The sequence below is a fragment of the Conger conger genome, chromosome 10, assembly GCF_963514075.1.
Source record: "Conger conger chromosome 10, fConCon1.1, whole genome shotgun sequence".
Lineage (NCBI taxonomy): Eukaryota > Metazoa > Chordata > Actinopteri > Anguilliformes > Congridae > Conger > Conger conger.
Genome location: NC_083769.1, coordinates 1,348,124 through 1,364,402, shown reverse-complemented (window position 1 = coordinate 1,364,402; position 16,279 = coordinate 1,348,124). Strand labels below are relative to the sequence as shown.

At 42.6% G+C, this 16,279-nt stretch overlaps 1 long non-coding RNA gene across 1 annotated transcript; it reads left to right on the top strand.

Moving 5' to 3' along the window:
* Positions 1-12,613: 12,613 nt before the first annotated feature.
* Positions 12,614-15,373, top strand: LOC133138142 (uncharacterized). The gene is made up of 2 exons (XR_009709678.1): positions 12,614-12,969; positions 14,184-15,373. It is a non-coding gene; the product is annotated as an uncharacterized LOC133138142 (long non-coding RNA).
* Positions 15,374-16,279: the final 906 nt, after the last annotated feature.

Genomic DNA, 16,279 nt, shown 5'->3' with positions numbered 1-16,279 from the left:
AAACAGCAACCCCTGAATCCAGCAGTTTTCACCCTCATCTAAATATCCAACACTCTGAATACTGAACATGTGTGTCAACAGTTAAAACAACTCACTTAACCAACATGGGAAATATGTTTATTTGATTTAATTGGATAATTATCAAAGATATGGTAAATGGTTGGAATTTATGAAGCGCCTTTATCCAAAGCGCTGGATAATTGATGCTTCTCATTCACCCATTCATATACACCATTCACACACCAATGGTGATTGGCTGCCATGCAAGGCACCAACCAGCTGGTGATATCAATTATCAATTAAATCACCAAATTCAGTGATAGGCAGAGCAACCTGTTGGATCAACCTTTATCAAAATGCAAAACTTGCAACCAGGTGAAAATTAAGAGATTTATTTAGTTGCAAAAATGATTCACATCTGATGTTCATCTACCTTAAAGGAGTAACATGGTGGTTTGTCACACTTTCTATGTCTTTATATGCAATTTGCACAAGAGGGCATTGAAGAAACACGATGAAAGTATTAAATATGTCCGTTCTTTAGTTTTGGAGAAATTTCTAAATGTTTTTTCCCATTTTCAACCGGTTGAGAATGTTTTCCTCTGTAATGTCGGGGATAGGCGGAGAGCCAGACGCGACTAAAGAGAAAGAAAACAAAGAACCTTTAGGAAGGCATCAGCAGTGTACACACACTCGCGAACTGAACACCTTCCTTACCTTTTTCTTTTAAGTGTATCAGAAACCCAAACCAGCACATTACCTGACTCAACAATCACTGAGTCTACCTTGTGCTTACCAGCATTGTGCCAGAGTGAACAGTGGACACTAAAGCGTTGATCGACTGTCAGCACTGGCCTTAAATACTCTCAGGAGGAAGGCTCCCCTGGCACTAATGAGGACCAGGTGAAAACAATGAGCCCCTGCCCTCTGGTGGCCCCAATCGGTCACTACCTCCCACCATGACATCCTCGTAGTGCATCACACGAGGATAAGCACTCCCCTCTCCACGTAGTTTGTGCCGCTGGCCTACAGGCAAGACACCTGTATGCAAATATTTCAGTAATGATATGCTTACTTGAAATTGCCTTTTGCGGAAGTAAAGTCTTCACTTTCTCCTCGTTATATTAAATTTCAGGTGTTGGAGTTGGCTGGATGAAGATGGAGGAAATAATCTTGCAAAGTTCTGGAATACCATTTAACTGTTTATTGACCAAGGCACAGACACAGAGGCTTCAGGAATTCCCCAACAAAGGCAGACAAACATGTTTATGTTTCATATCTTCTCCTTCTCCTTACTAACGAACCAATAAACTACAGTGACACCCTTCCGCTTATGCCTTCTTATGGTCATTAGACAGTTCTGGCAAATTTAAACTCCCTACATACTCACTACCACAAATGCTAGGGAGCACTCATAGACCGTTTTTTATGAAGTTACAAGGAAGGCCATGCTGGCAGAAGACATATGCGACCAGCAGTTCCGCTATTTCCTTGGCGGAGAGTAACTTAGGAAGGGGGACAAAGCAGATTTAGGGAAGCGGCGAACTCAAATGGTTTTCTCAGCTACAGTCACCAGAAGTGTTGGGACAGCAGAGTGATCGTGTGAGTGACCCCTGGGAGGCAGGTGAGGGGGGAGGTGTGCGCCCATGAAAGGACTTGGGGCCAGACCAGGTCAGGTGATCGCTGGAGGAGTCATTGGGAGCAGGGTGCCTTCTCAAAGCCTTCTGTACCATGTAGACTTTCAGAGGCGCGGGCAGGTGAATACAGCTGGGAGAGGCTTCATTGTTCTTGGATCCAGGGCAGTAGGTGAGTGTGAAATTAAACTGTTTAAAAAACAGGGACCAGTAGGCTTGGCGGGGGTTGAGTCATTTGGCAGACCATAAGTACTCCAGGTTACAGTGGTCCATCCAAACAACAAACAGAATGGGGCAAACCTCTAGCAGGTGATGCCACTCTTCAAAGGCTAATTTGACAGCCAATAGTTCACAGTCCTCGATACTGTAATTCCTTTCTGAGGGGGACAGACAACGGGAGAAGACGATGCAGGGGTGTATTTTCTTAGCGGTGGCTCGTTGTGACAGAACAGCCCCTACCCCGGTAGCCGAAGCGTCCACCTCCAGGGTAAACTGAGGTTTGCCTGTATCCAGCATAACATGAACGGGGCAGATGCGAAGTGCTGTTTCAGGTCCTGTGACCAGCAGAAAGTCATTTTCACAAAAAAGATCCTCCTCATTCCTCATCTAAGTTGCCACACTTTGGAACATTGGAGTCCCAGAAGGCAGTCCCATCCAGCAGGGTAACCCCGTCGCAACTTTAAAGTGTTCCGTGGGGAATGTCAAGGGCTGAAGACCAGAGAACACTGTGACAGGAAAGAATGTAGGATCCCTGCTCACCCGTGTAGCTATCAGGGGGTGACAGACGAGGCTCAGGGTGTGCTTGCAAATCCTCACGGACAGCAACGTCCAGGGTTCCAGAGACTTGAGCTCCAGCGAGGGTGTCGGACATATGGAGACTTTGGTGGATGGAGCAAATCTTCGATTTGTGCTGGCACAATCACTGTCCCTGAAGTCGGAGGGCTTCCTGTTATTACGGCTTGCTGTTTCCATCTCTGGCTAGATTGTTGTTTCCATCTCTGGCTAGATTGTTGAGTCAGAATGCGGGACAGAGAAACCAAGCGCAACCTAAAAGTAGATGAAACAGGAGTTTTTCACCAGCAGACAGTTACAGCAGCGGTAAGCAATGGGGGGGTCGTGGTCGCAAGCAAAGTTCATACACAAGTAGCAATCCAGAGCGGGGAACGTACAGAATCGGAGTTCAGTAATCAGAAGTCTAAATACACAGAAATTAGTGCAGAGCAGAGATGAGAGTAAACCAAATAAACATTATAATCTAGCAGAGTAAAGATGTGGACATATGGGTACATAAATAGAAGTAGAGGCTGAAATGACAAACCGATGTGAGTGTGGGAATCAGGTAATCAATAAATGAGGTGAGGGAGCTACGGAACGGGAGTACAGACAAAATATTGACACAGATTTCGTATTTATTGGATTGCTCCTCCCGAATCCGAGGTTTAACCATTGGTCGGAGCCTCCTTTCCAGCACCCTAGAGTAAACTTTCCCAGGGAGTGTGATTGACATTTAGTTTCAGTACATACCATTCTCATTCATTCATTATCCTAACCCGCTTATCCTGAACAGGGTCGCAGGGGAGAACATGCAAACTCCGCACAGAGAGGCCCCAGACGACGGGGATTCGAACCCAGGACCTCCTTGCTGTGAGGCGGCAGTACTACCCACTGCACCATCCATGCCGCCCCATTGACAGTTCTGTACTAACCAAATGTAAAAATTATTAGTTCAAAAAGATTTTTTTTTTCAATTTGGAACGCTACTATTGAGGCCCTTTTCTCCACTAGACTCACGCGCAAAGCCAAAAATATCATGGTTGACTGCTGTCACCCTGCCCACCCTCTGTTTACTTTCCTCCTCTCTGGCAGAAGTCAGTTCATCAAGCCTGGACTGTCCGGTACCAAGAGGCCATAAGTGGCATGAACTCTTTGTAGCACTTTCTTCAACTTTTGAACTTGCTTTGCACATGGTCACTTTGTTTATGCATATACAAAGTTTTTTGGCATAAGTTGTCTATTTGTTGTGTTTTTACTGTTTTAACTCACCAAATATTCCTGGTAATTCATGTTAATGAAGCATTGAATCTTGAGTGATGGGTAGGGCAGCTGGGTGGAGCTCCAGCTGACCCTCTGTACAGGGGCGTGTCTAGAACATTTTGAATGGGGGGTCCAGGCTGGGGCACAGACCCAGAGGAAGGGGGCCAGCCATCAAGGCTTACCATATATATAGTTTGCTGCGCACAGCAGACAGACGTGTATTTATACGACCGAACCTTAGCCCTAGCTTTAACCCTAACCTAACCTTCTTTTTTTTTTATATACCTGCCCCTGATTCTAGGCAATCATATACAGTGCCTTTCAAATTTTGCTGTTTGACAGCTCAAATTAAGATATATTTAAATGGGCTTTGTTACTCATCTACACAAAGTGCTCTATAATGTCAAATCCAAAGGGTAAATGTTGCATTATACATTTCCAAACTGTATGGTTGAATATCCCCTTAAGATTGTAGCACTTGTTCAGATTTCCATTTTATTCTTCTGCTTCAATAATATTCTGTTCTATCATAACCAATACACTGAAAGATAATGCCTTTTATTTACCCTTTATTGTGTAGTGTCCCCTTACTGTGTACAGTTTTGCAGGTAGTTAAATAGTCATGCAAATCTTAGTAGTATAGATACAGAAAAGTAAGATTATAAATAAATGTGTTTGTACCCAAACAATAAAGTTAAAATAAATCTGTACAATATTATAGCTAACTGCCTGTAGCTAGACTACATAAATGGCCATTAGGCAACAACCAGTAATATTAAGAGCACCCCTAAAACAAAATAAAATAACATGAGAATAAATGGATACAGTCCAGGTCAGAATTAACATTTTAACAGTTAAATTGTTTATTCTGAATATTGAAGATACAAACATAAACATATTAACAGTATGAACATGGATAAAACATGGATAAAAGGCCGTAAAAGCAAAGTAAATAGAAAAGTGCTATGTACAATATTCCAATATTCACAGTAGTTTGTACACAGTACAATGAGGTTTTGAACCTAAAAATATATAAAATAAAATGAATACAAAAAACAAAACAAATAACCATTTAGCTCTTGACTGGTGACTTCTGTGACTGGTGGGCAAAAAAAGGTATTCGTATGGGGGGGATTGGCACCATATATGAAGATATTTTTTGCACTTTTAGAAACTTTAGCCATAAGTTCCATGCAATTATGTAGATACTGTAATCAGACAATGCCAGGTAAGCAACATTACCTACACTTGAATAAACAGTGGAGCTGACATTTGTGACAAGGCCTTCTTATTCATTCTCAAACACAAACATAATTTTATCCAGAATGGCAGCAGGATGAGTAATCCTTAAAAGGGCCATACCACTCTTTTAGACATGTGGGTCCTGTACGATCCTTTAACTGGATTAAAACAGTTTTATTCTTCTGTTTTGGTGATGGCTGGCAAAATGTTTGACAAAATCATCCAGGTTAAGTAACTTTGCTCTCCTGGCCTCAATGCTAAGTACTCCAATGTTACTAAGCCTTTCATCATTCATAGTTGTGCGCAAATGAGTTTTTATTAGCTTAAGTGCAGAGAAGCTGCGCTCACAGCCAGCACTGCTAACAGGCAAGGCTATAGCTATGCGGCACATGCGGAAAAGCTGATGGAACACTTCTTTGTATGGTTCAAGGAAGACTGTAAACTCTAGGACACTGGACAGATCAATTCCACTCTGGGCTTTTCTCTCTACAACCCTCCTTGCCCGATGCAGCTCATGCTTGAGGTCTTCAAGATCACATTCATAGATGTTGGCAAAGCTAAAAATGGTTTCCTCTTGCAAAAAGCTCTTGCTCTTAGGGTTCAGTGCTTGTATGCCCTTCATAATTTCACAGTTTGGTTTGCTGAAACGTCTCTTCATCTCCCCATTCACATGATCCAAAATTGGGTAAAATATGTATCTCCTAAACGTATCTATGTCCCCTTCCTTGCACCTACGCTGACCAATAGAGGATTCCACAATTGACCCACCCAGTCTACAGCTGACTTCTTGTGACCGTTTTTTCACCGTTTCTACTGCAACATTGCACTGTTTTGCCGTGTCCACAGCATCAGTCCACAGCTCATCAAAATATGAATCGCTTCTACATTCTTGTAGTGCGTCTTGAAGTGCCTCAACTAGGTCTACAGCCTTAGCTAAGTCAAGAGAAGGTGCCTGAAGCATGTCTGAGAGCAACTTTGCTTCCCCAAGAATTTTCTTGAAGATGACAAGAAGACCAATAAAAGTGAGGTCTATTTGTGTAAGTAAGCCCTGTGCATCTACAGATCTTTCCCCACTGTTCTCAGAATCTAGCTTGTGTAGTACACATAATACAGCAGGTAGTCTGTCCATGAGGTTTCTACAAGCCTGATACCTACATGCCCACCTAGTGTCACTGAGTCTCTGTAGTTCCCTGGGTGCACCTTGATACATGTCTTTTTGCACTGAGAGCCATTTCTGGTGCACATAGGAGCCTGACATGTACACATACAACCTCTGCAGTAGAGAGAAGAAGCATTCAGCTTCAGGGACTGATTTCACTGAGTCAACTAGGACAAGATTGAGACAATGTGCATTACAATGTATATAAAAAGCATGTTTGGCCTCTGTCTTAACCCTAGCTGCCACTCCAGAGTGTTTCCCAGACATTACAGATGCTCCATCATAAACCTTGTCCTACCAGATTAGATTTGTACTCGAGCCCATACCTTTCCAAGCACTGTATGATTTTTTCAGTGAGTCCCTCTGCATCTAATCGAGCGGCTTGTTGGAAATCTAAGAAGCTTTCGTGAACTGCACCGTTATAATAGTACCTAAGTACTAATGACAGTTGCTCTTTTTTTTAAGGTCTTTTGTTTCATCTGCAATGACTGAAAAAACTTCACTTTGTTTCACTTCACTGATAATTGTGTCACGTACCATATCTGACAGGAATTCCAGAATTTCGTTCTGTGTGGTGTTACTGATATATTTTGCATTCCCTACAGCTTTCATTTTTTTTGCAACCAATGGATTATGCTTGGCAATTAATTCCATGATGCCTAAAAAGTTTCCTTTGTTTTTGGATTTGTCTGTCTCAAGGTGTCCCCTTTGTGAAATATTTTGTGTAGCTGTAAAAAGAAGCACTTCAGCAACCGTTTTAATGTACGTACGGTTTTCCTCTACTTTTTTTTGGTATGCTGTATTTATGGCATCCAGCATGGAGGAATCTGTCAAAATAGTATTTTTATGTTCACTCCATGCATACATGGCATTGACATGGTTTTCAGATTTTTCATGTCCCTTAAACCCCGCATCTTTATACATTGCCTTTTTCCAATTAGTGTACCCCTGCTGTGATGCGAATGGAGTTTCTGAAGCACCAGGTAGGGCAAAGTGTCTGCATGGAAAACAGTAAGCAGAGTCCTGGCTTTGGGAATATTCCAGCCATTGGTGTTGCGCATACCACGTGTCGTTGAAGGTCCTCTTCCGGTCACCTTGCATTGTCCTGGGGAACAGCTTTAAGTGTGGCTGTACTGGCCCTGTTGCCCGAGACTGTGAAATATCTGCAAATAAAAAAATGATCCAAGTTCGGCACTTAGGGCCTAGTACTTCAACATATGGTCATGTGGCAATGCATTCAGCATGATAAAGACTTTTTTTACATCATTTTTTTTTACATCACTTGTCGAGGACCCGGCCCTAGGCCCTCCTGATGAGAGATTGACAGAAGATGGGTTAAGCAGGAATGCATTGTTAACCCCTCGCACACGCCAATGGGGTAGGAGTAAAAGCTCCCGTAAGAGGAAAAGTATATGGTATAAAATAAATGTACAACCGTATATGGATACTGAGGAGTCTGAAGTCAGAGGACTTAGATTCAGGGTTTTAGAGAGCAAGGCTAAAGGCCTGACTGAGGCCATGCGTAGAATGTGTTCTAGCATGACCATGGAAGGGGCTGAACACGCAGAACGGAAAATTGGGGACCCAGGGAGTTTTGCATTCAAGGAGACGATAGATGTGATAACATACTTGGTTGACACGTGTGGGCTGGCTCCTACAGGGGAGGAGCACGAGGCCTGGTTAAAAAAACAGGATGAGAAAGACAATGAAAATAATTGGGAAATCAAAGAGCAGGAGGAGATTGAAAAATGTAAAAGAGATAAGGAAAATGGCATGGACGTCAATACCGAAAGAAAATTAAGAGGCTTCACGGGCCTCTCTGAGGATAACACAAATAATTTATCGAATAGATTTAAAGGACTGACTATAGAGGAGTTGAATGATGAATTACACTCAGCTATTAGCTGGATGACCTTTGTAGACCCCTTAAGGCGCCACAAAAAGGGGCACCTAAAGAGGGTGTTGGGATGGTGGCAGGCTTTAACGTCTGGCTTACATGAAATCAAAGTTAGGAGGAAGTCAAGGAGAGATTATGAAACTGACACAGACACCAGTGATGAATAGGTTCATTAAAAACAACATAAGGGCTAGTGTTTTTCCACTCATATATTAAGATGGGGGAAATTCCCAAACCAGAGGGGCCCATGAAATAAAATATTGGGGACAGTTCTTTTGAGGTATGAGAAAATGACAATTGGAAAAACAGAAATAATTAATATGGTCATTAAAAAACAGGTTATATAAAAGATAAGTGATAAAAGAGGAGTGACGTACGCGGTGCGGACTCAGCCCAAGAGTTGTGACAGCAGGACTGATGTCGAAGAGGTGTTCACGCGCATCCCTCATCATACAGAAAAGCTGGTGAAAGAGTTAAAGGGCTTTTACAACATGCTTGGAGCCGTGAACTGCACCTGGAGGCCAACAGATGGGACGCGGGGTTCCTCCACGCTACAGAACACCTTCCTGCTGGACCCACGCAAGAACCTGAAGCCTCCCCCCCTAACCTCAGTGTCAGTGAGGAGAGGCATATGCTGCGGCTGCACTGCAAAACCCCCGACGTGTTCGAAGAAATACCAGTGCACATCCCAGACAACAGGCAGGAGAAGTACGAAGTGCAAAGTCACGTCTTTCGAAAGTCTGGGTCCTGATCCTGCCCCAGATTCCCAAACCAATGCAGCTGTTCAAAGAGCTCATCAACAGCAAGGAGGAGGGCTCAAATCCCGCAGAAAACGAGATGGCTATATTTAGGGCATGAGTGGTAATTATAATCTATATTACTTGTAGAAGTAGGAAAAGTAATACATAGAAGTAATACATTATAAGTTTCCTTTTATTTTTATATCTTTTATTTTTTAGAAAGATACTATATACGATATAAATAAGTAGTAGACTTTAGGGGTGTTCGTACCCATTGTATTAATGGAAGTTCAGTAGCTTTTATCTCCGTGAAGGGGGAGCCATAAGATAAGGTAAAGGCCAAAGAGGAGGATGGATATAGGAAGGGTGTACCTTGATTTTTAAACATCGTGGTGGAAAGGTAATTTAGAAAGAGCTAAGAGGGGTATATGTAACTTGCATGTGATTAGCAAACTGCAAAAGATGATATGTACACTGTAATCTGTACAACTCCATTCTTTTGATTGATTATAATAAAGTATATCTTACTATAATCATATGTGATAAAGATTCTTTAGAGGAATACATTGAATACAGGACATCGATTACCAGATTTGCATCACACCCTTCACTTCGAGACTGGGCTGGAAGTTCAGTAGAACTTACCAGGGCTCCAGGACGTTCGGAGTACTTGAGTTCGTCCCCGAGACAACTTATTGTGAGGTACTGCTCGTGGGAACGTGAGGTCTGAGCTCGGCAAGGGGTCTGTGGCTCACGACACACTCATCATTAAATCTGCTTCTCTCGCAGCTGCCACAGGTGCCCTGCATCTCCTCATTAGCTGTGGGGACTGGGAGAGCGGATTTCCCAAACCTAGGCAGGGTTCTAGACTGCAACCAAAATGGTCGCATATGCGACCATTTTTTGAGAGTGTGCGAGCTACAATTTCACGTGGTCGCATAAGTGCGAGTGCATGATGATCACCGGTGTTTTGGTGCCGCTCCGGCAGCGAATATCACATGGGTACTGCGTTAGCCATTGTGGTTGAAAATAGTACTTTTTCTTCTTCACTGGCTCAGTCGCTCTCTCCCTATCTGCACTCTTACTGCCTGTACCTTCATCATTAGTGCGCGTGCGCGTGTACGTAGCGGCGCTGAAGACAAAAGGCGCGAAACAAACAAACAATCAAAAAAAATGAAGCGGTCCATGACAGATTATTTTAAAAAACAAAGTGAGGAGAGAGAGAAGGAGGCTGGTGGAGAGGGAGAGCCAACAATATGTCCCGAATCAGACACGACTGATGATGAGAGTGCAGGCAGCAGGGAGAAGAGTGCAGGTGGAAGCAGGGAGCGACTGATGAAAAAAAAGTATTGCTTTCGAACACAATGGCTAACGCAGTACCCGTGGTTGCGGTACGAACGGGTGAATTTAGATTCAGATTTCCTTTATTGACATTGGAATACCACAAAATTCAGAGTTCAGTGTGGTGATGGCCTTGGGATAAAAACTGTTCATTAATCTTGTGGGTCCAAAACATTCAATGTTTGGCAGTGTTCAGTTCACGTATGAATGCTGCAGCTAATAAGTTATGCTGTTATGCTAAGCAAAGCTGTTATGCTTTGCTTTTATGTTTGTTATGTTTTGTTACGTTCAGTTATGTTCAGATTAAAATATTTTGCAGATAACAAGTCTGGGGTCACTGTCAATCTTTACATCAATGCAAAACTAGGGTATGCAACTATTCATCAAGGTCATTGATTAATACCATGCTGTACAAGAAAAAAGGTGCGACCAAATCATATGCTGGTGCAACCAACTGAGAAAGTTGGTAGCACCAGTGCTACCAGTGGAAAAGTTAGTCTGGAACCCTGCTAGGATCATGATGGCATTTTTTTTAATGGCGGCGTGCGCGATCTGCCCGCACTTACTTCTAGTCTAGAAGTTACGTTATGCGTTTACCTTTTAACTTCTATTATCTAGTCCATTACAGTACACATAAAAATAACACATTTGAACTTAAGTTTACCTACCTATATTCCACTTTTCTTCTTCAGCGGCCTGAAATGAATCTTGATCTTGTCTCAAACTCAGACAGTGGCACATGGCAGACGATGTTAAAATGTTGAGGCTGAATGCTGAAGTGAGGTGGCTAGCTCTGTCATTGGAAGATGCAACTTTGGTTCCGCCTCATTTTAGGTCCATTCCCATTGGGCTACAGAGGCTTCTTTCATTGATACTAACAAGACAATGGCCTATCATATTCCGGTTCTGGTAGGGGGGGCACCAGGGGTGGCCAATCAGATTCCAGGGGGGGCCAGTGCCACCCCTGGCCCCCTCCTGGCCCCGCCCCTGCCTCTGTACAGGGCAGCAGCCTCAGCAGCTCCAGCTGCCCCTCTGGACAGGGCAGCAGCCTCAGCAGCTCTGGAAGGCCCTCTGAGCAGGCAGCAGGGCACAGTTCCCCGTTTTCCCATACCTTTCACACATACCAGGTACCACAACAGGTGTCATAAGGTCCCGCGGGCAGTCCAGGGCATAGGCCTCAATGTCCTCTCAAGAACAGGGCCCCGTTAGGGTTAGGCTGGCTGGGAGGAGAGTGCCGACGCCACATGGGTTTTGGAAAAACAAAGAACCAAAAAATACCATGGTCCATACAAAGTCAAGTGCTCAATCACATCCTTAGTGCAGGGGTAAGAGAGTCACAACATAAATTATATTATGTGCTTTGAAGGTCTGCTGAAGAGGAAATATGACCTTTCTAACAAGCACTTCTTTTGTTATCTGCAATTCAGGACCGACCTAAGAAGTATTTTGGGAACTGAAATTATTTTATCGAAATTTACTTGCATGGAAGAGTTGCTTCATGATAGATAAGGTTCTCATAGATTTATATCCAGGATGTACTTTTAATTGTCGGAACAGTGTCCAAATCTTCATACAACAAGAGAGAGGTGGGAGTCAGACTTGGGAACAGCAATTAAATATTAAATATGGTCAAGTTAGCCTCTTACTACCCATTAGAACTTCCTCCACCTGCTTTATTTAACACCTCAAACAGTTGTGGCACCAGGACAGGAATATAGAGGTGCTGTCCGTCAGGGGCTGCACCAGCCCTACATACAGTCCAAGTATGGCCACAGGTACATAAATGGCATTTGGCAGACTCTCTTAGCCAGAGCGACATACAGTTGATTAGACTAAGCAGGAGACAATCCTCCCCTGGAGCAATTCAGGGTTATGGGCCTTGCTCAAGGGCCCAACGGCTGTGCGGATCTTATTGTGGCTACACCGGGATTAGAACCACCAACCTTGCGTGTCCCAGTCATTTACCTTAACCACTACGCTACAGGCCACAGGTGTGATTGATTGTAGCTGTGGCCCATCACCTAATCACTGGGCTACATAAAATAAGCCTGCTTTTCAGGCCTGAGGAAAAATGGCTTTTTGACTCACTGGATAGATAGAGGAGGGGGTGGTTTGTGCTGCTGCAACTTTTATTTTGCCTGCCTTTACCCCTTAAGTATTTGTCTTGCCTTTTCCTTATTTTGTTTTTACTGATTACATTTCCTTGCAGTGGCTAACCCTTATTTAGACTTTTTTACAACATGATAGCAAGGCCCTCCCCAGCCTGACACTGCGGAGTACATAAATAAAAACTAGAATGATCAGAAATGTGCTACCGTGTCATATCCCGTTTCGTAATTTGTTTCCCTGTTTCTCCATTTCTGTGTATTTCTTATATCCATGTCCCGTTCCATGTTTCTCCATTTGCCCAGAGCCTGTTTTCCAGTCACACCCCCCACACCTGTTACATGTTTCACACTCACCTGAATCCTATGTGTCTCCTTACCTGTGTATATAGTCTGTCTGTTTCCTTCTGTTCCTTGCCAGATTGTTATCTGCCCTGCTTCATGCTTGGCATATGCTCTAGTGGTTTCACTTTCCTGCTTACCTGTTTCCTGTGCTTGGTTTACCTGTCCTGTGTTCTGTTACCCGCTCCTGTGTCCCCGATTCTTTATCCCGTCCTGTATCCAGCCCTCCGCCTCAGCTTCTTGCCTGTTCCTACTCCATTGTATTCCGGTTTCGATCATCGCACGCCCTGGACCTCGTTCTGCTTGCTCTACATCGCCTGTCTCATCACCACAAACTGCTTTACCCAGTGTTATTCTGTTTGCTGGGTCTTGAGCTTGGACTGTACACCTTGCTAATAGATCTACCTGTTATTTCTGAGTCCGCGCTTGGTTTTGATTGCCTGTCCCGCGACATACCGATGTGGTGTAGAAGAAGGTAAGGTACAAGGCAACAGCTTTTGTTTGTTTTTTGTACACTCCGTTCTCTATAACAAAATGGTTGCATCCCCTTGGAAAAGATAACATTTGTTTTGAGAAATAAACAACACAGTTCTGTTAAGACTTGGCAAAGACCTTATGCTACTTAAATTTTACTGGTAACTTTTGTTGTTCAAAAATTAATGCTTACTTAACAACTATGTCTCAGTTATGATAAACTAATATGCTAGCCACCTGTCTCCCGATTGTTTCCCACACCTGGTTGTCATTTCCCTCTTGTTACCTGTGTATAAAACCCCTTGTGTAGTTTGTTGCCAGGTTGTTATGTGTCCCGAATATACTCTCCAGCATTTATTTCGGATTGATCGCTGTTACGACCTATTTTGTCTTAAACTTCTGTCTCTGGATTTATCCTTCTGTTCTGATTTGACCCATAGTTGTTCGACCCTGTTTGGCTTTTCGGTTTTGTTTCTGGATTATGTTTTTGTTAGGACTGCCCATGTGTTATCAACCCTTTGCCTGTGACATCGATTTTGTCTTGGAATGGTAATTTAAGTTTTCAACCGTGTGTGTGCAATAAATAGTTTTTGAGATGTTGACTCTTTTATAGGACTAGTACAAAATAGGTAGAAATTGCCCTCCCGGGGGCAGACAGTATGAATATGTGTTTCCACATTATGAGTGTGCCAACCAACACACACACACACACACACACACATTGGGACCCACCTCTGTGATAATGATGTTACCCAGGTAACACCTCTTCCAAATCTTCAATCAAAATGTAGCAGATTCCTGGCCTACTAACTGGAAGTAATGCATTTCTAATATCTGTCTAACAAAGTTTTGTGATACACTTAGTGTGATATTTTGAAAATCAAAATTCATTAAGAGAATTAGCTGACAAAACTGATCTGTCTCAATGTGCTACACAGAACGTTTTACTACAATTTTTGTATATTTGTGAGTTTTTCAAGATCTTCATTAGATATAGATTATATTAGAATAGCCAAATATTGGTGACAAAGAAACTTGGAAAAGTTTCAGAGAATGACTGCCATAGATTGTGCAATAGGAGCTATAGATGGGGGACATATTAAAATGCAGTGTCATGCCTGCTGGTTCCCGGATCCCTGTCCTTTTGTTTATGTGTTTCCCCAGTTCCCTGTGTATTGTATTTAATTTACTTGTTTTTATTTCTCCACGTTGCAGGTTGGGTGCGGATCGTGTGTTTCTTCCGGTCCTGGTTTTCCATCACACAGTCACTCCACTCGCCTAGTTACCCCACCTCACTTCCTGATCTCTTTCACCTGCTTAGTCATCACCTCATTACTCCATTAGCACTGATTTCAGTTGCCCCACAGTTCTCAGCACATTCCTCACTCCCCATCAATCATTCAGTTAGCACTGGCACATGTAGAGCATTCACTTCCACGTAGTTAGGTAATTAGTCAGATTCCCTACACCTGTCCTTTTCACTATTTAGTCCCAGCTCACACTCCCTTCCCTGCCAGACCAGGGAAGTTTCTTCTTCTAAATCAAGTGCCTTAGGTGACTGTTCTGATGAGCTGTACAGTTGGTCTCTGTACCCAGCCTTGTCTCCTGCCTTGCCTGCCTGCCTGCCTGCCTGCCTGCCTGCTTGCCTGTCCCGCTGGTTCCCTGCCAGCCTCGCCTGCCTGCACGGGGGTTCTGACCTCCAGCTCTACTTTTGCGTACTATTAATAAACTCTACAGTGAGGAGTGCTTTACTGAATTGTGGTCTACTGAACTGGCTTTTGGGTCCTCACCAGTCACCCGTTGTACCACAGAGACCACATGTGAGGGGAATGGACTACCATTTGTTTTACTTTAGTGTCAAATTACAATGCCTTGAAAATGGTCAATTCATGGATGGATTTTATTGGATTGGGAATATAACATTGATCCATTTATAATTACACTTAAGTGTGATAATGGGTTGCAAACAGAGGAAGACCATTTAAAGAATACACAGTTGTCTCAGGTTTGGGTTATTATTGAGCAGACTTTTGGAAGATTAAAATGTACAGTAGGTGTGCGGAATACAGGCTGGACATTATTGTCCTGTGGTCCAGCTACTTGGAGATGAGATGATCATCCTGATGGTTGTCTAAAAGGGGATGATGACAATGAGTCATTGTCTCTCACACAGACACACACAGCAAACCCCTATCGCCACAATTGGTTATGAGCTACCCTTCCCCTGATTGGCTGTGGATACCTTCATTTTGATTTGATTGGTGCAAACAATTGTGAGCTTTTTCCTGTCCTATATGGAAAAGTGGTGCCAAAATGAATTGTATTTGTAAAATGGGATTTGTAGTTTTGTGATGCATAAACGCATATAGACACGGAAAACATGTGTAAATAATATTGGCACTAAATTAACTCAATACAGAGCCAAATCAAGAGAAAATATGTCTCTGTCCCAAGATTTATGGAACTCATTGTAAGTCACAAATACTCCAAGAATCCAAATTACTAGCAAGACAAAGTTCTCCATACCCCTGACTGATCAGTGAAATCTGACAGTGAAATGAATAGCCAGTTAGATTTTCCATGCATAGATTTCCATGCATAGTTTCACTAACACTATCAATGTGTAGATATTTATTTTACTGTAAAACTTTTTACCATGCATACCTATCTCTCCACTGTATAACATTTAATATGAATAGACATCTCCTCCACTATAAAACATTTCAAGTGCTTCGTACCAGGATGACTGAACATCCTTCAAAAGTAAAAAAATAATTAATTCAGTAGCAGTTTTTCTGGTGTAATACCTGAGAACCAAAGCAGGTAATGATATAGAATTGTGTCTGTTTTGTAGGTGTTATTATTGGGGTTTTTTTCTCACACAACACGTTTTGAGAATAAACAGCATCTTATGTTTCGTTATATAAATTTAATTTACCATGAAAAACCCATTGAGATTGACATCTCTGACACATACAGTTATACAAGAAATTAAGTAAACAGGTGAATAACAAAGGGAATATACAACTTAATTAAAAGCAGATTAAGTTATAGCAGTTATAATAAGTTATAGCATTAAGAATTAAACATTTAAAATCAGAGAATGACATTAACATGGCAAGATAAAGCTTAAATTCTCAAGAAACAATTCTCTTGTCTCGTGTTCATCTTTTTATCTGAACCCCAAATGTATTCAGGTGTATTGCAAAAACAAAGGAATTGGCCTTGCTGTCCCAATACCTTTGGAGGGCACTGTATTGGTATTATATTACTTTGTTCCCAGTCATCCGGTATTTCTCCAGTTTCTGAAG